The sequence below is a fragment of the Lissotriton vulgaris genome, chromosome 8 (genome assembly GCF_964263255.1).
Source record: "Lissotriton vulgaris chromosome 8, aLisVul1.2, whole genome shotgun sequence".
Taxonomy (NCBI): domain Eukaryota; kingdom Metazoa; phylum Chordata; class Amphibia; order Caudata; family Salamandridae; genus Lissotriton; species Lissotriton vulgaris.
The window spans coordinates 772,891,709-772,914,438 of NC_141696.1; positions in this window are offsets into that span (position 1 = coordinate 772,891,709).

The following is a 22,730-nucleotide window of genomic DNA, read 5'->3' on the forward strand; positions in this document are numbered from 1 at the left end:
CCGTTTAACCAAATGAGAAAACTGATCATCTGGAATAGTTGATGGTTACTCGGATATCAAGAAAAGCTGTTTTCCACCACATTTCACGTTTAATAGTCTTTCTTTTGTCACCTTATTCGTATCTTAACTTTTAGTGGTAATTTTCACATTTAACACTCTACTTAGCAGAGAGCGTTATTCTCACTTAGCCCATAGTTTGTTGGCGAGTAGAACCCCGGTTCTATTGCGTTGTTGTAATAAAGTGGCACAGGCAAGTAGAAGTTTGTCTCAAACAGAACATGTTTACTCACAACCTGAGAGGGAAAATGTGGCTGAGGTATGGGCTTGTGAACATTTCCATGTAGTCCTGTACAGAAAGCATTTTACTTTGGTAACTGATCATAAAGCTTTACTAACTATATTTGGAAATCCAAAGGCCAAAATGCCTCTTTGCATTGAATGATGGGGACTAAGATTATAAGAGTATAATTAAAAAACATTCTGCATTTTTCAAGGAAATATCAGAACCCTGCTGACTACTTTTCCAGAGTACTTATACAAGGTCATGGTATTCCCTCCAAGACTGCTGAGGTTTGTATCAATTTCATTGTAAAATCAAACACATCACCTGCCATTTCATTAGCCCAGATTATCACTGCCATGATCCATGATAGTCATTCAATATAATGGGGTAACCCAGTAACCTTCAGAACCTGGGTATTGAAGCTAAACAAAAGCAATGGTCTGGTTGGGAGTCACGAATACTTAGTTTCAATTTACTTAATACCTTTCATAAATCATGTTTCAAACATCAAATGTACGGCACGAAGAAACACACACCACTAAATTAATTTCTAAAGATAAGTAGGGTTTTTAGTATGTACGTTTTCCAAAAAAATCAGTAGATATCTGGCGGTCCGAAACAGAAAAACACGTGGACTGTGAAACAATTAGTGACTGATCGTGATTGGTGACATAGTGTTGTACAAAAATAACACAAATAACATATATTCACGCATCTGGACAACATTTTTCACGAGTGTCCACTTTTAAATGCATGAGCCACAACGGGATACAGTATTTCCATATTTTAATTGAGGCGTTGCGTGGACGAATTGAAATAACAACTTCGACGTTTTGACTGGGAGGGGGAGGACAGCCTAAAAACACAATGGAAGTGTGGTGATTGTGGTGATTGACTTCCGTAGGTCCTATTTCAGGGATTAGCGATAAGCAAAGACGGACGCAGACGTCTCCTCGAGAATCCCTAATCCTTTGTGATCGCTACGGCGGCACCCCTCTTTAATCATATCACTGGCCTGTGAAGACCATTTCCAGAATCAGGCAAGAATAGATCATTTCAGAAGCATTCCAAGGGTGTCGGCTGACATCCCTGCAAATAGGACCTACGGAAGTCAAGCACCACACTTCCATTGTGTTTTTAGGCTGTCCTCCCACTCCCAGTCCTGATGAAGACCCGACACAGATGCATATGAATCTGCACTACTTCATAGGGTCAAAACATCGCCGTTGTTATTTCAATTCGTCCACGCAACGCCTCAACTAAAATAAAGAAATACTGTATCCCATTGTGGCTTATGCATTTATGAGTGGACACTCGTGAAAATTTTTGTCAAGGTTCGTGAATATATGTTATTTGTGTTATTTTTGTACAGCACTAGGTCCCCAATCAGGATCAGTCACTAATTGTTTAACAGCGCATGTGTTTTTCTGTTTTGGACAGCCAGATATCTACTGATTTATTTGAAAAACGTATATATTAAAAAACCTACTCATCTTTAGAACTTAATTTAGTGTTGTATGTTTCTTTGTGCCGTTCATTTGATGTTTGAAACATGATTCGTGAAATGTATTAAGTACATTGAAACTAAGTATTTGTGACTCCCAACAGAACCATTGTTTTTGTTTATGATCCATGATAGTGACATGTTGAAGCTGAAGGATATAATTGCACATCAGTTGTGAAATCAAGTCAAGTCAAGTCAAGTCAAACATTTATATAGCGCGCTACATACCCAGAGGGTCTCAAGGCGCTTGAGGAGGGGGAGGGAGTTACTTGTCGAATATCCAGGTTTTAAGTTGCTTTCTGAATGCTAGGTGGTTCTGTGTGAGACGTAGGTGGGTGGGGAGAGAGTTCCAGGTTTTAGCTGCGAGGTAGGAGAAGGATCTACCTCCCATGGTGGATTTATTGATGCGAGGAATGGTAGCAAGGGCTTGGTTGGAAGATCGAAGCTGGCGAGGGGGGGTGTAGAAGGAAAGTCGTGTGTTGAGGCATTCGGGTCCAAGTTCGTAGAGTGCTTTGTGTGCGTGGGTTAGGAGTCGGAAAGTAATCCTCTTATTGACGGGGAGCCAGTGGAGGTTTTTCAGGTGGCTAGAGATATGGTCTTTGCGTGGGATGTCTAGTATGAGTCTGGCTGATGCGTTCTGGATGCGTTGGAGCTTTTTCTGGAGTTTTGCGGTGATACCCGCGTATAGGGTGTTTCCGTAGTCCAGGCGACTTGTAACCAGTGCATGGGTGACTGTCTTTCTGGTTTCGGTGGGGATCCAGCGAAATGTTTTTTTGAGCATGCGGAGGATGTTGAAGCATGAAGATGAGACTGCGTTGACTTGTCTGTTCATCGAGAGAGAGGAGTCCAGGATGACGCCCAGGTTTCGTGCATGGTCCGTCGGGATGGGTGCTTTTCCAAGGGCCTCTGGTCACCAAGAGTCGTCCCAAGCGGAGGGGGAAGTGCCTAAGATAAGGACTTCTGTTTTGTCTGAGTTCAGTTTCAGACGGCTGTGCTTCATCCACTCTGCTACTTCTTTCATGCCTTCATGTAGGTTGGTTTTGGTGGTGTTGGGGTCATTGGTGAGTGATAGGATCAGTTGGGTGTCGTCTGCATAGGAGATGATGTTGAGGTTGTGTTGGCGAGCGATTGTTGCGAGGGGGCTCATGTATACGTTGAAGAGGGTGGGGCTGAGTGAGGAACCTTGGGGTACGCCGCAGATGACTTCAGTGGCCTCGGACTTGAATGGCGGGAGACGGACTCTCTGGGTTCTTCCGGTGAGGAATGAGGTGATCCATTCCAGTGCTTTTCCTTGGATCCCGATGTTATTGAGGCGCTGTAGGAGAGTGCTATGGCAGACTGTGTCGAAGGCTGCGGAGAGGTCGAGGAGGATGAGGGCGACTGTGTCTCCGTTGTCTAGTAGAGTTCGAATGTCGTCTGTTGCTGCGATGAGAGCGGTCTCCGTGCTGTGTTTGGCACGGAAGCCGGATTGTGAGGAGTCGAGGGATTTGTTGGTTTCGAGGAATGCGGCTAGCTGGTTGTTGACCGCTTTTTCGATGACTTTGGCCGGGAATGGAAGGAGTGAGATAGGGCGGTAGTTTTTGAGTTCGGTGGGGTCAGCTGTGGGTTTCTTCAGGAGGGTGCTGAGTTCGGCATGTTTCCAGCTTTCCGGGAAGGTTGCGGAGTTGAGGGAGCAGTTGATGACGTCTCGGAGGTGTGGTGCTATGATGGAGTCTGCTTTGTTGAAAATGTGATGAGGACATGGGTCTGTGGGGGATCCTGAGTGGATGGAGTTCATCAGGCGGATGGTGTCCTCGGTGGAGATTGGGTTCCAGTCGTTAAGGATGTTCGAGGAGGGTGCAGGTACGGCAGAAGATTGGGTGGGATAGTTTCCGGGTTGGATGTCGAAGCTGTTGTGGATGTCTGCAATTTTGTTGTGGAAGAATGAGGCTAGGGAGTCGCAGAGGGCTTGCGAGGGGGTGATGTCGTTGGAGTTGGCTGAGGGGTTGGTGAATTCTTTGACGATGTTGAATAGTTCCTTGCTGTTGTGGGCGTTGTTGTCCAGTCGGTCTTTGAATGCGGCTTTCTTGGCAGTTCGGATCAGTTGGTGGTGTATGCGGGTGGCGTTTTTGAAGGCGTCCCTGGTGCTGGTGTTTGGGTCTTTTTTCCAGGCCTTCTCCAGGGAGCGACAGAGTTTCTTGGATTTCTTAAGATCATCATTGAACCAGGAGGCGTTTTTGCTGCCAATTTTGATGTGACGTTTTTTCGGCGGTGCTAGGATGTCGGCGCTGTTGGATAGCCATTGGGTGAGGTTAAATGCTGCTTGGTCGGGGTTTGAGGAGTGGGTAGGTGGGTTTTGAAGAAGCGAAGAGGAGATCTGGTCGATGGTGATTTTGTTCCAGTTTCTTCGTAGAGTAGGTTGAGGTCGGTTGTGAGTGGTGGTTTTATTGTAGAAAAAGTGTACGCAGCTGTGGTCCGTCCACTGGAGGGTGGTGGTGTGACTGAAGGAGACATGATTGCTGGAGGTGAAGATGGGGTCGAGTGTGTGACCTGCGATGTGTGTGGGCGTAGAGACAAGTTGTTTGAGTCCGAGGTTCGCGAGGTTGTCCCGAAGGGAGGTGGTGTTGTTGTCGTTGTTCTTTTCCAGGTGAAAGTTGAGGTCTCCCAGTAGGATGTATTCCTCGGAGGGGAGGGCGTGTGGGGTGATGAAGTCGGTGATAACGTCGCAGAATTTTGCACGGGGTCCTGGAGGCCTGTAGAGGAGAGTGCCTCTGAGTGTGGTCTTGGGGTCGGTGTGGATCTGGAAGTGAAGGTGTTCGGCGTTAGCTAGGTTGACGTCTGAGCAGGTTGAGATGCGGATGGAGTTCTTGTGGACGATAGCGATGCCTCCTCCTGTTTGGTCGATGCGATCCTTACGGATGATCTTGTATCCTTCCGGGATGGCAATGGTGATGTCAGGGGCTGATGAGGCGTTCATCCATGTTTCTGTCAGGAAGGCGACGTCGGGAGAGACGGTGTCTAGTAGATTCCAAAGTTCGATGGCGTGTCTGTGGACCGAGCGGGTGTTGAGCAGGATGCATTTTAGGTGGTTGGTGTCGGGTCTCTGCTTGGTGTCGGTGGGTGAGGAGTTGGTTTTGGTGCCGTCGAACTTGCAGGAGTAGCAAGAGAAGGGTCCGTGGGTGTGTCCAGGAGCGGCTTGGACGCAGTTGAGGGAACGGCCGGGGTTAAGGGCTAGGAGGGTGGAGGCGTCGTAAGTAATGCGGGAGGGCTGGGCATTGCGAGGATCAGGGGCTCTGGCGCTGGGCGCGGTCCAGGCGCGGACGGGCGTAGACGGGCTTACCTTTGGCGCACCTTCGGCGTGGCCGTAGCGCGTGGACGCTGCGCGTGGGGACATTGGCCATAAATGGATGGTGGAGGGGGCGGAGCGTGGGAGGGGCAGCAGTTGGGAGGCGGTAGCAGGGAGGAGGGGCGGGCCAGGGAACAAGTCAACAAGATGGAGGGTCAAAGGGAGACTAAGGCAGGGGCAGCAGATGCACCACGGCACCGGGGGCGCAAATCAGTTCCCAGCGTGATGTTAAATTAAATAATTAAATGCCAGCGCGACTCAAAATAAATAATTAATACACAGCGCCAGTCGAGATAAATAATTAATACACAGCGCGAGTCAAGTAAAATAAATAAGCAACAGCGCGAGGTGCATTAAATAAATCAAAGCAGTTGCAAAACAGCAGTCTCGGTCTCACCAGCAAGCCAGAACGTGAGCAGGAGCTGGGGTCAGGGAGCGTGGGGGGAGCGACCGTGCTGGATCAGGTCCAGGTGGTCACAGCGCGTCAGAGGAGGTAGGGAGCCCTCTATTCGTGGGTGGGAGGGGCAGCAGTTGGGAGGCGGTAGCAGGGAGGAGGGGCGGGCCAGGGAACAAGTCAACAAGATGGAGGGTCAAAGGGAGACTAAGGCAGGGGCAGCAGATGCACCACGGCACCGGGGGCGCAAATCAGTTCCCAGCGTGATGTTAAATTAAATAATTAAATGCCAGCGCGACTCAAAATAAATAATTAATACACAGCGCCAGTCGAGATAAATAATTAATACACAGCGCGAGTCAAGTAAAATAAATAAGCAACAGCGCGAGGTGCATTAAATAAATCAAAGCAGTTGCAAAACAGCAGTCTCGGTCTCACCAGCAAGCCAGAACGTGAGCAGGAGCTGGGGTCAGGGAGCGTGGGGGGAGCGACCGTGCTGGATCAGGTCCAGGTGGTCAACACCTTCAACCACTCACCAGTGTTGGTGAATGTGAGAAGGTGGGTTGGTATATGCTGTCCACTAGTTAAAGTGGGAACCTTGTACCAGGCCACACGACCCTTAGGATGTATGAGGTCAAAGATAACCTTCAGAAAGCTATCCTAGTGGTAGCTGTGGAGAGCTTAATCTTGAAGGCTTAATCTTGAAGGAATATAAAGCAGGTTGTTTCACCAGAATATCACCTCCTGAATGACAAAATGAAAGTAGAACCACACAGTAGTTATATAAAATATATGTTTATTAATATAACTATCTCTACTAATCTCTACACAAGATGAAAACATAAAACACACAATACTGTAACGATAGAACATTCGTAGGTAGCAAAATACACAGTGGGCTCCAGGGGGAGACCGAACCATATACTAAATAAATGGTATAACAATCAACACTTCAATAGACACAGTGCCTAGAGCACATAGAATTACTGGGACCCCAAGGAACCACCCAGAGGAGTGACAAAGGGAGCCCACGGAGGACGGGTACAGTGAGGAAACATGACTGTGTGCTCCATACAACTCTATGGGAAAGTGGCGATTGGAAAGTTAGAGTTTAAGGACACTTCTATGAGGACTTCAAGCAAATCCTCTGGAACATAGGAAGTTCTAGAACCAACCCACCAGTGAGTACCAAGGTACCCATGTTACCTATCCCAGAGGAGCCGGTTGCATAGGGGTCAAGTGGTGTCATAAACCTTCATAGTTTTCAATGGAGAGATGCAAAGAAGTACTGCTGCCAGGAAGGTGAAGAGTGTCTGGTAGAATCCAAGCCTGGATTCAAGGTGAGAGGAACCTGAAAGCAGAGGGGACAGAGTCTTGTTCATGACAAGTGACCAGGGGCTCGGCAGTCGAATGCCCACCGATGTCGGGGGCATCAGGTGTGAAGAAGGGATGCTTGACTCTGCAGCCACGGTGACCAGGAGATGTTGATAATGACCAGGATCTGAAGGTGAGCTGTCCTACGAAGGATTTTGAGTGCTGAGGGGTCGGTGTCCGGCTGGAGCATCAACAAGCCTTGGTAAATGCAGCCCACATGGTCAGAGGAAACAGGTTACGATGTAGACCAGCAAGGTGCAGGGGCGTCTCCAAGCAATGGAGAGTCAGGGCACATCTGGAGCAACCAGGTAACCTCAAGGACAAACAAGGTAACCCTCGCCAGGATCTACAGGCCAATGGACCAGGGATCGCGAAAAGACCTCAAACAAGTTTACAAAGCACCAGCCCACAGAACACTTGAGGAGTGGAGGCTGAATATCTTCAATGAAAATACTGCTCGGGGTCAGGACTACACGGAGTCCAATGCACAGGCCCAGGGATCACCAAAAAGCATATGGACTTGCAAATGTATGGGGTGCACAGGGGTTCAGGTTGCATAGCTCCCATGAGGGATACTGGTCTCAGAATCACTGAGAGGTCAGATCTACTTCAGGGACCTTCGGTAACTCACCTCTGGTGTTGCTGAAATCTTTGAAGTCCACAGGAGCTCCGGAGAAGCAAACTGGTCAGATGCGTTTAGGTGCCTGCTGCTGTAGGGGAGTAACTCCTTTACTCCAAGGGAGATTCTTCCGTTGTGAAATCATATTGCAGGCAGTCAAAGTACTTGGTTTCCTCTTAGCAGAATCTTGTTCAGGTAAAATCTAAAGTCCTGTAGTCCGGTACCGCACTTTATACCCATGGAAGGGAGTTGGACGGATTCTGTGGACCCTCCTAGGGGAGGGGCAGGACAGAGGAGTGGCTACACCCATGTCCTTTGACCAGTTTTGCACCCGAGCAGGAGCCAATGGCTCTCAGAACTAGGTTGAGCTGGACTATGCACAGGGACACCAAATGTGCCCCTAGTGCAGACTTTCTGGCACTCACAGAGTACACCCACCTAGCCTCAATACACTAAATCCTGTCTGGGAGGGGGTTACACTTCCCTGTGTTAGGATGCCTATTGTCATGCCTTCCTCTGGGTGAGCTTGGCTCAGCAGCAGGAGGGCAGGCCCGTGTCTATGGCTGGCAGCATCCATTTTGTGCTGCCCAGGTCGAGAAAGCTGGTAGAGGGTAGACTGGTGACCCACAATAGTGGTTCGAGAAGCATAGAATCATACCTCTCACACCAGTTACTGGTGTGGAGGTATGATTCCAAGGTGTTTGACACCAAACACAAAATGTTTCTAAGCAGCCGTTTTCAAGTTAGCATTTACCGCGAGGTTATAATGCACCTAAACATATATGTCTGGCTGCATCACAGACAACTCCGGAGAATGGTCTCTGAAGGCTGCAAATTGACTCTGCTCATACAGGGGCACACTGTCACGTAAAACCCTGCACCCTGCCTTCAGGATTGATAAGGCCTGCCATAGGGATGACTGAAGTGTAGTGATTTAGATAGATATAGCGAACCTATATCTCTGTAAGTGATGCAAGCATCATATTCCAAAGTCTGCTGTAGCAGGCCTTTCGTGTCATTTTGAATGGCCTCTCAGGGGTGGCATAATGCATGCTGCAGCCCATGGGAGGCCTCTGGTGTACCTATTCCCTGGGTACATGTTGTACCATATACTAGGTACTGATAAGGGTACCTCAGTATCCAACCTGTAGTGTATGTAAAGTACACATATAACCAATTTAGGGAGAAAGCAGATAAACTGGGGCCCTGATTAGCAGGATCCCAGTCGAACTAGTCAAAAACCAGCAAAACACCAGGATAAAAGTGGGGGTAACCATGTAGTCAGATCCTACCTTCCTACTGTAAATATATAAAAAAATCAAAATGCCAAGAATTAACTGTTTTTTTAACTCAGGAAGGAGTTATCCTACAATGGTCAAGAATTCAGATTCCGGAGAGTGTGCAACAGAAAATAAATGTATTGGCCCATGAAGGACATTACAGAATCTTTGCCACAAGCTCTCCTAGTCCGTGTCTGGTTTACTTATCTTGATGACAGGGACATCTTTGTGACATGTGGTGTTCCAGCCATAGTAAAGTCTTAGAATAGCCCACCTATCCATAGTTGAGAGTTTAAAGATTTAATGGATCATTTGAATATGCAGTATTAGAAGAGTATACTTGCCTTGCTGAGCTGTTATGAGTACACTAAAGAAAATAGTGCAGCATGGTAATCTTGAGAAGCTCAATTTGAAAACTGTGTTGAATTCTTCCTTGAGAGCTTATCGTTCGACATCCCACTTGACCACAGGTGAAAGTCCTGCAACATTGATGTTCGGTAGAACAATGAACACCAAGTTGCCTCAATGGACCATTCAGAGAACAAGAGATGAGAAAGCAACTCATGAGAAAGACTTTGTGAACAAAAAAAGATGAAAGCCTATGCTGACTAAAGAAGATGTAAAAAGAAAAACTTCCTTTAAAACTCTAGACAGAGTGTTCGCATGCCAGATGTGAAGAAGGACATCTGATGCTCCATTCGATGCAGAATCTGTCCAAGTGGTGTCTACCAAGGGACACATGGGACTGCCCAGCACCCTGTGAAGTCTGTTATCAGAGATTCTTCTCACTTTAGGCCTTTAACAAATCATTCATCAGCTCTCGCTGCTAATATAATATATAATATAATATAATAGCCATGTATATCTTCTTTACCCCAGTTGCTGATCCATCCCTTAATTAGCGCCGAGACGCCCACGGGTATTCGCCGCGCTCTACAAATGTCAATAAATAAATAAATAAATAAATAAATAAAGGTTAGACTGAGTCTGAACCATTAGTAAGGGCTACACCACTGATGCCGATCCTGGACATTGGTGATGACACTCCCTGCTTTCCGAGAACAGGATCAGTTCAAACAATTAAAGCACCAACAAGATTGATTGAATAAATGTAATTGTATATGTATATCTATCAATATATTTTGTAAAACATGTATATTTTTCATTTAACAGAGGGGGAGATATAGGGGCTGATTATGATGTCGGTCGGAAAGGCTCCAAATGCCATTCAGATTTTCCTAACCGCATTCAGATTCTCCTAACCCATGTCGGAACATTTCAGATTGACCAATTACAATAGAAAGGTAACTTCCGTCATTCATAATCAGTTCCAACCGGCACTCGGAGACTCCAAGTCGGTCAGAGCTGAATCATACAGAACATTGGACAACGTTTACAGCCAACGTATTACGATGTCGGATTCGGACAGCCTTTCTGAATCTGTCTGTCTGACATGAAACGGCTGTCGGAAACTGACTTTGGGGGTCCATAGCAGGCCCCCCTCTATCCGGTGGCCTCCACTTGGGGCCTGCGGGGATGCCCATAGGACCCCATTTTTCAGCCATGCACAGTGTGGCAGGCACCATGCGGTGCTTGCAACAGGGTGCAAGGTTTTCTGCAACCACCCCTTTTTTCAATGGGAGCCTGTGTTGCTGGTCGGAACACAGGCTCCCATCGACCGAATGGTGTTTGGAAACATCGTAATCGGTAGGTTGGACTCCCCGAACCCGAGTCAGTTAGTAACAATTCCAACAAGGAGTCGGTCTGAATGCTTACCGACCGACATCATAATGAGGCCCGCAGTGTCTTGCGGATTAGAAATTATGGAACGCTTTTAGCACCTGAAGGACTTCTTAGAACTGGGACGTAAGTTTCAGATCAGAATGCATTAAAAGCTGGTTTAAGAATTTTGAGTTCGCAGTTACAATTGGACGAATAAAGATGTGTAAAACTAAGCTCTGCATGTGATGTAGTAACTGGTGGGTACACTGGCTGGTCAAGACTCTGAAATAGGTGCTATTTATGCCACCCAATAAATAACGTACCATGTGATGTAGTTTTTGTCATGGGTAATAAAATGCACCTATACTCATAATCAGGCAACTTGTACCTCATATTCCCCATGGTCCATACTGTGTATGACCACATAGTATCAACAAACATTCAATCATTACCTTACAAAAAACTATCAGGCATATGCATCAAAGTAAATACCGGGAGCAAATGGGCAGATTCTCAGAATCTGCCCCTTTGCTCCTGGTATTTTTTGCATTTGGGATGCATCATCCCAAATGCAAAAATCGCAATTTAAGGAATCTCTAAATTGAGATTCCTTAAATTGCGATTGCATTTAAGGAATCCCAAATTGAGGTTCCTTAAATGCAATGCATGAAAGTCAACAAAATAGCGAATTCGCTAATAAGGGGAGGAAATTACCATGAAGTTGGACTTCATGGTAATTTGCTAAAACTTTGAAAAAAAGCACTTTTTGCAGTTTTCAAAGTTTCATGTTGCGCACACACATGCCCTTAGGGCATGTGTGTGTGCAACATATGTGCATAGATCAATTTCAGGGGTGCAACAGGGTGTCATTTTGACACCCTTGCACCCTTGAAATTGCATGAGCAATTTGCGAGTATCTACTGGTACTCGCAAATTGCTCATGCAATCTCCAATAGGCCCATAGGAATGAATGGGACAGCATTCCTTAATTGCCACTAGCAATTTGCGAGTAGCAATTAAGGAATGTTAAGGAATCACTATTTTAATAGGGATTCCTACATGCATAGGCTTTTGCTATTCTTAAATAGTGATTCCTTAGAAATCGCTATTTAGGAATAGCAAAAGGCTACGTTGATGCATCTGCCAGAATATTGTGCAATATTCAGCACACATGTTGTATAAATGCAATTACAACACAATACAATGCCAAGCTGGTGCCAAAGTCACTTACTGCTTTATATAGCAGGGCACTACCAGTTCTGCGTTTGCATTCAAACTGTGGCATGGGTATGCCAAACATGTATTCAATGTGAAGAATAATGATGTCACTCCCCATGCACTGCAATCTTAATATACTTGGAAAGCAGTCATTAAAATAAAGATTGTTAATGTGTTATTGATCTCCTTTAAATGCTCTGCTAAGTAAATTTACTATTTGCAATATTAAAGTTGTTATATTATGTATTTGGCTGGCAAGTAAACACTTTTTTCTTCCTAATACCCTTCAGATTGTAATACTTTTTGGATTGTCTTGCTTTTCTGAACATAATTGTAATAGTTTACCACTTTTAAGGCCACATGTAAACCATTTCCTTTTGCAACTCGCAATTTGGATTTTTTTGTGACTCCCAAATTGCAAGTCGCATAATGAAATGTACTAAAGTGTCTCAGACGCATTTTTCGATTCCCAATAGGGTTGCAAATTTCCTTCCTCGTCAATTTTCATGAGGCAGGTTGCAATTTGTGACCCATTATGGATGGGCAATAACACAGGGATGGTGGAGGGTCGCCTGCTGGGGACAGCCATGGCTGTGTTGACTTTTTAAAATAAAGCCACTCATTTTTTAAATGCAGCCCATTTTCTGCAAAGGAAAACAGGATGCGTTTCAAAAACAAAAATGAAACGTTTCTTTTTCATTTTTTAAGAGTAGATAGTGGTCCATGGGACTATGCTTGCTCTTAAAAAACGTTTTTGCTGCCAATCACAAAGGGGAAGGAGTCCCCTGGAGACCCCTTCCCATTTGGACTGGCTTACCACCTACTTGGACTAGGTGGTAAACTGTGATTGTTTAGCAACCGCATTCCGGTCATAGATACCCCTGTGACTCATTTTTAGATAGGGATGCCCTTAGCATGCTCTTTTTTAATAATGACTCACAAACCCTATTTTAAGTTACCAACTCGGAAAACAGGCTTTGTACATAGAAAATTGCCTTTTATTGGTTGCAAATGGACTGGTGAAATGCGTTGTACATCTGGACCTAACAGAATCAGATAATTTTGCATGAAAAGGATTTTCAAGCAGTGTTTTAGTTATTCATTTATCTCATTCCATATTCTCCATCCAGCAAGTGATCCAAGAAAGTTTGGCAGAGATCACCCTTTTCAGTGCCTTCATGTCTGATTTATATCTATTGCTGCTGAAATGTTTGGCTACTGGTTGACCCATTTTTCCAGTAATGGCAATGTAGCTGTTATGTGAATCATCTTTTATGTGCTCAGGAAGTATTTATGGAGTCCATAATTTAAACCATGAATTGAAAAGTTGACGTCAGCCGAGACAAACCGCTGGTCAAAACACACAAATATCAAATAAGCAAATATACAACATGTATATTTAAGAGCAAGGAAACGATAACATATCACTGTACATTGATGCAAAATGTACTAAAAATACAGTGAAAATAATAATATGTTCAGCAAAATAGATCCGTCACCCGTTGTATGCTGTCTTCCTAATGGAAAGTGTCAAAAGATGTTATTGTAAATGTTTGCCAATTTACTGATATTTGTAATAATTACACTCTATAACTCCATGTCACTTTTACAAATGTTTTCTTTTGTTTTCCAGGCCTAAGCACTAGGGGTACATAAGCACATAGTTATCAAATAATTACAGTAATAATAATAATAATCTTTATTCGGTTTTTTAGCAGTGCAAAACCATAAAAGTTATCATAACACACAAAATACACGAAAGAATTTGTTAAAACAAAATATACAGTTATTGTAAAAGTATTTTTTGTTTTTGATTAAAAAACGAACGGACAGATACTGTGCAAAATTAGTCCTCTGTTTCACAAGTTATTTCTGTGCCTCATGATGCACTTAAAAAAATTCAGTACGTGATAACAGGTGCTTTCGGAGTCCAAAGTCTGGAGTGCTAGCATGGCTGGACGACATTGTCTGTGGCCCCATCTTTTTAATAAAGGGATTAGCCAGATTTTTCGGTGAGTGTGGAAAAACTTGCAGAACAATATTGTGTGCATGGTGGACTGTTGGGAAAGATCATCACATGTGCACGGTTCCATTTGTGTGTTCCAGTTATTTTTTTCGGGAAATGTCACTAGTCTGTAGAAAAGATTCATTCTGAACCTTGTTAGGAGCATCTTGTTGTATGCTGTGAGCTCCAAAGTCAAGTATAACTGGATTTTTGGGGACTGCTGTGTCATATTCGCATGAATAACAGATTCTTTTGATGTCAGCAAAGTCAATCTCAGGGATTCCAAGTGGCTCAGGGCTATTTGTTTCAATTCTTTCTTGGATATTTCTTTCAGTTTTTCAGGCGTGTGGTAATACTTTTGTAAACCTAGGTCGGAAAAGAAGTGTCTTACGTAGGAAAGCCAGACTATTTTGTGTGCATGGTCCAAATCCATAGTGTCCCGTAAAATATTTTTAGTCAGGCTATTTTTTTCCGACAACCAGACGCGCCTCCAAAGTAAAAGAGGTTGGATCTTTATTAAATCTTCAATGTATGGGATTCCCAGTTCCATGTGTGAGGCGTAGGTGGAGGTGCCTCTTGGAGTTGACAAAAGGAATCTCATGAAGATATTCTCCTCTTTTTGTAGTGAACCAATGGCAGTATGTCCCCAAATCCCTGCACCATACAGTGCAATGGCTTGGCATTTTGCGGCATAAATCTGTAGCAGTTCTACTGGTGGTCTTTTTCCAAGTTTATTGGAGAACTTCATCAGCGCCATAATGGCTCATTTAAAGAGATGTCTCCTGGCCTCAACCGCCGCTTTCCAGTTTAGACTGTCATCGATCATGATGCCTAAATATGGATATTGTGAGGTCTTTTTCGATTTTTTGGTTTTTCAGAAAGATGGACTTAGTGGCTTTTCGTTGTCCACCAGCTACCATGACGAAAGTTTTTTTAACGTTGATGTGCAAGTCCAAGGCACCCATATAGTCCGCATATTTAGATAGAGATTTCTGGAGTTCGATGGGGGTACGTGCTAAAATGACTGCGTCATCCGCGTAAAGCAGAGGTGGATCGGGCGATGTTTCACTCTAGGCAGGTCCCTACCCCCTCTCAGCATGGTCTCTTCTAGGCCGTTGGTGTACAGAGAGAAGAGAAAGGGGGCCAGGACACAGCCTTGCCTTACTCCCCGCTCTACCCTAAACGGCGCTGTCAGTTCTCCTTTTGTCCCTTATCTCACTCTCACCGTGGCTTCACCATATAGCTCCCTCAGAAAGTCCAGGAGGGGAGGGTCTACCCCTATTGAGCTCAGCAGTGACCAGAGCTTCGCGTGTGATACACAGTCAAACGCGGAGGACAAATCCACGTATACCATGTAGATGGACCCTGGTTTAGCGTGAATGTATTTTGATGCTAGCAAGCTTAGGTTTAGGGCCTGTTCAACTGTTCCAAAGCCCTCCCTAAATCCGAACTGTAAATCCGAGAGAATATTTTTGTCTTCTGCCCATTGCTGTAATTTTTCTAGAAGAACTCTGCCGACTACTTTGCCCAGGGAGTCAAGCAGCGAAATTGGTCGATAGCACTTCATGTCTTGACGGTCCCCCTTCTTGAAGATTGGGACCATGATGGAGGATGACCATGACTCTAATAGGCCGAGTTTCGCTGCTGCCGTGCATACTCTTGTGAGTATTGGTACCCAGAGGTCAGGAAGGTGTTTAAATAGATTGACTGGGACCCCGTCGGGGCCGGGTGCTTTACCACTCTTGCTTAAAGATAATGCCATTTCAAGATCCTGTAGATCAAAATCGATTGGTATTGGGTATACTACTGGTTGGAGGTTAAGGTGGTGTTCCTCTCTTGTTGATGTTAATTCAAAGATTTTTAAAAAGTGGTTCACCCAAGATTCCTCGTCAATGGCCACGTCTATCTTTGGGCTGTTGGAGTCCGTTAACAAGGGCGACTTAACAATTTTCCAGAATGCCTGGCTGTCTTTCAGAAGTGCACTTTTGTGCAGGGCATTCCACAAGGACTGTTTCAATTCCTTTTTCCTTGTTTTTCTGGCGTTGTTGTACTCCCGCCGAAGATCTTGGATGTTTGTTTTATCTCTATTTGGATTTCCAAGTGCTTTTCTCAGGTTGGTCTGTGCCTTGGTACAGTCGCGGTTAAACCAACCTGTGGTGCTTGGTTTGTTTTGATTAGGTGTTTTGGTTAACAGTTTTTTGACTTGTTCTAATATCGTCATGAAATTTTCCAAGATTTGGTTTGGCTCTGCATGGGGATCAAGACAGATCAGAATGTTGCTATAGACGGATTTTACTAACCGATTTGTGAGATTATTGGGATCCACTTTTCCCCATTTTATGGTATATCCGTTATTTTTGCCCAATTCGAGCCTGTTTTGTGATAGGGTATTTGCTATGGTTGCCATCAGTGTTCTTGGTTGATTTATTTGAAGGTTTAGGCTTAAAGCAGAATGATCGCTGAGGGTATTTTCCAGGGTTTTAAAGTTATTGATCTGTTCTTTAAGGCCTTCTGTAACAATTACATAGTCAACGGTGGTCTCATGGCCCCTTCCTCTATAAGTGGGTTCTAGTTTATTGTTTGGGTGTAGGATGGGGTTTATTATTTGAAGGTCCAGATCTGAAAGTATCTTATTCATGGCTGACCCCACTCTTGAATGGGTAAAGTGGACGAGTGGGTTCTCGTGTTCGTCCACCAATCCACAGATATCATTGTTGGGGCAGGGATGTAGGTTGAAGTCTCCTCCCCAGATTATATGGGCGTTTTCCATTTTCTCGATGGGGTGCCAGTGTTCAATTATTTTTTCTTGGATTAGGGAAAGGACGTCCAAGAAGTTATCATCATCTAGGTTGTTGTATAAATTAATTATTGTGATAACGAATTTTTTCCCAATTCTGAGGGTGAGCATCTGGAAGTTTGATAATAGGTCTACCTTAGTAAGCTTCATATCAGAGATTGTGTTTGCTAGGTAGGTTACCAGTCCCCCTTTAGGTCTACCTGAAATACTTGGAAGGGCGGGGGATGTATATGTCCTATATCCCACAAGATGTAGGGGCATCGTGGCCCAGGTTTCTTGTAAGCATATGATTTTAACATCTTCCAGGAAACCGGCGGCCGAACCATCCTCTATTTTGTTTCGGAGACCCGTCACGTTCCAAAAGATCACCGGGAGCTGTGGGGGTGCTTTTTCTAAGACTGGCTTTTTCGTTTGTAATGGGACTAGGTTGAGATTGGATGTGGCCGGGGTTGTATGTAAAGGCTCCGGTGATTTGGCTATTGGTCAATCGACCATTTCCAGGCAACTAAACCGATTCATAGTCGGTATGCCTGGCCAGTTTTGCCCATACGTGGTGTCTCTATAGATGGGTCTATATGGTTGGTAGGGCGGTCTCTCCCACTGTTCCCAGTTTCTAGGTCTATTTTGTGGGCCTATAGTCTGCCACGGGGCTTCTTTTTGTTGGTAGTTCTGATTTACTGACCACCAAGAGTTATCAAGGTCAGTGTGTCGCGGAAATAATTTTGGTCCAGCGACATCTAGCTCCCATGGCTGTGGAATTGGTTTTCGCCAGATGTTATCAGTCTCGTGTATGTAGTTGTTGTTATATCTTTTTGGGTAGAAATATGACAGGGATCTTGTAGCAATCCCCCCGGCGGTGTTATTATATTCCCAGGAGCAGATATACTCGGCTATACTGGGGTCCTCGAAAGTGATCACTATACAGTCTCCCCGGATAGTCTTTTTCCTATGGCCCACCCACGAGGTCCTGCAGACTGATGTTATTCTGCTTTTCCAGGTTGGCGGAACGGGCCGGTTTGTGTTCAGCCAATACTGGACTTTGTTCTTCAATGACCAGTTGGGTTCCGTCCCCTCTCCTGTGAGTTCGGGGACCCCCGTCATGACTACCACGTATGGGCATGCCTCAGGTGGCATGTGTAGGGGGGGCCTTTGATCAGTAGTCCCTCTCGGGGCTCCTTTGTTTTTTGATGGATTTGTGTTTTTTGTGGCAGGGGTTTTGGGGGCCGGCGTGTTTGTAGTTGGCGTATTTACTACTGGTGTGTTAGGTAGGGAATTAATTTGTGGGGGAATGGCCAGAGCCTTAGGGGTGGGTTTCTGTGAAGTGGAAGCCTTTGCTACTGTAGGGACTTTTGCTGTGGGTTGTTGTTTGGGCTGCGGAGGAGGTAAGGTTACAGGTTTCTTGAGTATAGGAAGAGTGGTCGTGGAATTTGAGGCTAGTTTTGGGAGACCCTGTGAGGGTATTAGCTTAGAGGAGCCAGAAATTTTTGTTAATTGGGCCTCAATGTTGCTAACTCTGGTCTCTAAAGGGCGGATGTAAGAATTTAGGAGGGAAGCTATCTCCTTGATTAATCTTGCTGATTCTCTTTCTTTGCCTATTTGTTGTGGACTTGCGGAGTCTGAGATGGGGATATCTTGAAGATCCTGTGGTGGCTGATGTATAGTTATTACATTGTTACTTGGGGGGGCTGTATGATGGAGTGATGCTGCTGGATTTGTATCACCGATCAAGTCTATGTGATCGGTCACTTTGGTATTTTCAGTGTTGTCCGGGTTTTTCCTATCCTTCCTTTTCTTTATGGCTCCCTCCCGCCTCCCTCTCACTTGCCTTACTTCTTCCGGGGTAGGGTCAGGGAAAATTTCTGGAGTTTTTTCTAGGTCGCTTTCTGAAAAAGTTACAGAGAGTTGCGAAGCTGAAAGATCAACATTGTTTGGGAGACTAAGTCTGTTTGCAGCCACCGTGGTTTGTGTTGGAGCTGACTGTGTGTCTGGGGTTCTTGCAGTTGCTAGTGGTCCCATTGAGGATCGCTGTTAGACGGACCGGGAGGGTCGGCCGAGGTTACGGGGAGAGGTCTCCAGGGAGAGCCGTCTCCAACGACTGTACAGATAAGTAACTTCCCCCCCACAGACGGACACCACACAAGGTTGAAGGTTAACGAGACTTTATATGCAATTCTTAGGTTACGATGATGAATACAAGGAGGTCTGGACTCAGGGGTCCCCTCGGTTCTAGTCTCTGGTTTAGGAAAGGGGTAGCGGGACAGTCTTAGTTACCAATGAGTACAAAATAGCTCTCAATCCTCGAGCTCGGCGTTCTAGATGATCGGGCCGTGGAGGAGCCAAGCAGGTCCCGAGATGGATGAAGGAAGGACGACGGTCCGCGGCGGAGCCTGCAGGTCCCGGTAGAAGATGACGGTTACAACGGTCCGCGGCCACGCCAGCAGATCCCGACGACGATGAGGGATGAAGGTTACGACGGCTGTGGCAGCGCCAACAGGCAGGACGATGGTGCACAGGACAGAGCTATGGCAGCGCCAGTAGTCCGTCCAGGATGAGTTCCTCTTTACGTCTCTCGACTCCAAGATACAACTGCCCTCCTGCTCTGGAGCTGCCCCAGTTATAGGGCTGGCGTGCTTTGATGTCCGGACCCTCGCACTTGCAGGTCGGGAGGTCCGGGATGGGGGAGTCCAGACACCCAGCAGGGGGGTGGAGCCAGCGCCCGGGGAGGCGATGGGCGAGCGGCACTTGGTGGGGGAGAGCCATCGGCACCTCTTTCTCCCATTGACTTGCCAAGTAGCCCGCTCACCTCCTGGGTGGAGGGTGGTGCCGGAATGTCTGAGGCCGGGCCAGGCCCAGGGTTGAGGTCGATCGGGGGCCAGGCGGCCTCGTGGTGGAGTGTCCAAGATGGCGCCCCAGGCTGGGCGCGTGGGCCGGCAGTGGATCGGACCCACGAGGTCGGCAGGCTCGAGGGCAGGGGTCCCTGAGGGGACGGAGGACGTGCAATGGTGGTGTGTGGTACTTGCGGGACTGGGCTCAGGCCTGGTTGGGCCGGGGGAGAGCGGCCCTTCATGTGGCCTGTCCAACATGCGTCCCCCCCAGCTGAAGGCGGGGAGAGTTACCCATCCTCTTGGGGACTCTCCTCGTCGAGGCGGAAAAACCGGGACAGGCCATCCGCGTTGGCGTGATCTGGCCCAGGCCGGTGTTCGACTGTGAAGTCCATACCTTGCAAGGAGATGGACCAGCGTAGCAACTTTGGGTTCTCCCCCCGCATATGCATCAGCCATTGCAGGGGTCGGTGGTCGGTCTGCACCCGAAAGTGGGTGCCGAAAAGGTAGGGCCGGAGCTTCTTGAGGGCCCATACCACAGCGAAGGCTTCCCTCTCTATGGTGCTCCAGCGTTGCTCCCGTGGTAGGAGTCTCCGGCTGATGAAGGCCACCGGTTGATCAAGGCCTTCGGTGTTCACTTGAGACAGGACTGCCCCAATGCCCTGGTCGGAGGCGTCCGTCTGGACGACGAACTCCCGGCTGTAGTCTGGGGCCTGGAGCACAGGGGCGGAACACATGGCGGCCTTTAATTGTTCAAATGCAGTTTGACACTCTGGGGTCCAGGTGACTTTCTTGGGCTGGTTCTTTGACGTGAGTTCTGTGAGGGGCCCCACTATGGTACCATAGTCTTTTACGAACCTTCGGTAGTAGCCCGTGAGGCCCAGGAAGGCTCGTACCTCGGTTTGGGTGATGGGGGGCTGCCAGGCCTGGATGGCGGCAATTTTCAGCTGTAGCGGGGCCACTAGGCCGCTTCCCACCTGGTGTCCGAGGTAGGTTACAGACCCTTGCCCAATTTGACACTTGCTGGCCTTGATCGTGAGGCCAGCTCGCTGAAGGGCTTGCAGCACTGCTCGGAGGTGGTGGAGGTGCTCGGTCCAATGGTGGCTGTATACAGCGATGTCGTCTAGGTAGGCGGCGCTGAATCCTTCGAGCCCCGCCAGGACCTGATTGACGAGCCGTTGGAATGTTGCTGGGGCATTCTTCATGCCGAAGGGCATGACCGTGAAATGGTAATGGCCATCGGGGGTGGAGAAGGCAGAACGTTCTTGCGCCCGGGGTGTGAGGCCGATCTGCCAATAGCCTGCTGTCAGGTCGAAGACGCTGAGGTAGCGGGCAGCTCCCATTCGGTCGACTAGTTCATCTGTCCGGGGGATGGGATGCGCGTCTGTTCTGGTGACCGCATTCAAGCCCCGGTAGTCGACGCAGAACCGGAGTTCTGGGGTGGTGCCGGGGGCCGCTGCCTTGGGGACCAGTACGACAGGGCTGGCCCAGGGACTGTCTGAGGGCTCGATGACCCCGATCGTGAGCATCTTGGCTATCTCTTCCTGGATGCAGGCCCGTACCCGGTCTGGCACGCGGTAGGCCCGGTGGCGGATAGGGGGGCTGTCCCCGGTATCCACATCGTGCACACACCAGGAAGTGACACCCGGGGTGAGGGAGAACAGGCTGGCGAACTGTGATAGGAGGGCTTGACACTCCTGGCGTTGTTCTCTGGTGAGGGCCTCTGAGAGCCGGACCCCATCCACGGAGCCGTCTTGCTCTTGAGTCCGTAGGAGGTCAGGGAGAGGCTCGGAGTCTTCTTCAACCCCAGTGTCTGTGGCCATCAGGAGGCTGAGCTCTGTTCGCACAAAGTGGGGCTTTAGTCTGTTAGCGTGGAGGACCCGGAGAGGGTTCCGGGAGGATTCCATGTCGATGAGATAAGTGGCAGGACCCTTGCGCTCTATTACTTTGAAGGGCCCCGTCCATTTGTCTTGCAGGGCGCATGGCTCAGTGGGGGACATCACCCATACCTGTTGGCCAGGTTCGAATTCAATGGATGAGGCATTCTGGTCATACCATTTTTTCATGTCCTCTTGACTGGCCTCTAGGTTGGCCTTCGCTAGTTCTCTGAACCGCCGGGTCTGGTTGCGGAGGGTGAGGAGGTACCGGAAGACATCTGGAGGGTTCTTTAGCGGAGGCATCTCCCAGCCTTCTTTGACGAGACTGAGCGGCCCTCGCACTGGGTGTCCATATAGCAGTTCAAATGGGCTGAAGCCCAGGGATTTCTGGGGGACTTCTCGATACGCGAAGAGGAGGCACGGCAGCAGCACATCCCACTGGCGACGGAGGGGCTCTTCCAACCCCCCGATCATTCCCTTTAGCGTGCGGTTGAACCGCTCAACGAGTCCGTTCCCTTGAGGGTGATAGGGGGTTGTGAATCTGTAGGTGACCCCGCACTGTTGCCAGAGGGACTTCATGTATTTGGAAATAAAGTTCGTGCCTCTGTCGCTGACGACTTCTCGGGGGAAGCCCACACGGGAGAAGATCCCCATCAGGGCCCGGCCGACCACCGGGGCTGTCACAGTTCGCAGAGGAACAGCCTCAGGGTAGCGGGTGGCGTGGTCCACTAGCACCAGGATGAATCGATGGCCTTGTTTTGTGCGTGGGTCCAAGGGCCCCACAATGTCTATTCCGACTCTCTCAAACGGGGTAGTGACCACGGGAAAAGGTTGCAGGGGAGCCTTTAGTTTGCGGCCGCTCTTCCCACTGGCTTGGCACGTGGGGCAAGATCGGCAATGCTGGTGCACATCGTTTCTCATTTTGGGCCAGAAGAAGTGGGTCACTAGGCGACTGTAGGTTTTATCTTGTCCCAGATGTCCTGCCAGGGGGACATCGTGGGCCAGGTTTAACAGGAAGTCTCTGAAACGGAGGGGTACCACTAGTACTCGGTTGCTCCCCAGCTCGGCGATTCTTTGCTCGCTGTACAGCAGATCATTGTCCCAGTAGACCCAATGAGTTCCGGGGGTATCCCCTGCGCTTTGGGCGAGCGCTTGCTGGCGGAGTCCCTCGAGGGAGGGACAGGTCTTCTGTTCTTTGCGAAATTGTTCTTGCGTGGGCCCCCCTTCTTGAGGCCACTGGTCGAGGTTAGCGAGGTCGGTAGGTTGAGCTGGTTCGGCGGGAATGTTACGGTCGGTGTTTTCGGCCGGGGCGACTGGAGGCGGTGGCGCCGGCCATTCGGGTTCTTCTGGCTGGTGGTTGGCACGGGCGGCCATGGAACGGGTGGTGACGCACGCCCAGTCTGGGACGCCCAACATCCCCAGGTGTTCCTTTCGCTCCACGGCGGCCCACGGAGAGCTTTCCAGGTCATTGCCCAGGAGGCAGTCTACGGGGGCATCGTCTCGGACCGTC